Source organism: Penaeus monodon, chromosome 28 (genome assembly GCF_015228065.2).
Source record: "Penaeus monodon isolate SGIC_2016 chromosome 28, NSTDA_Pmon_1, whole genome shotgun sequence".
NCBI lineage: Eukaryota > Metazoa > Arthropoda > Malacostraca > Decapoda > Penaeidae > Penaeus > Penaeus monodon.
The window spans coordinates 2,799,275-2,799,503 of NC_051413.1; positions in this window are offsets into that span (position 1 = coordinate 2,799,275).

Below are 229 nucleotides of genomic sequence, written 5' to 3' on the forward strand. Positions count from 1 at the left end.
AAACCTCATCTTTATTTTCTTCGTGTATTTCCTCATTCGTATCCATTTCTAGGAAAAGACTCTCCAGCTCCCCTTCCACCACATCATTAAAACCCTATTTGATAATTACAAACACATCTAATAATAATGTCCCAACAAACGAACCCCCCCCCCCCTTCTCCCCATTAAAAAAAATATCAAGCGTAAGTACGAGACGCTATATCCCCCCCCCCTCCCCCTAAGAACATGG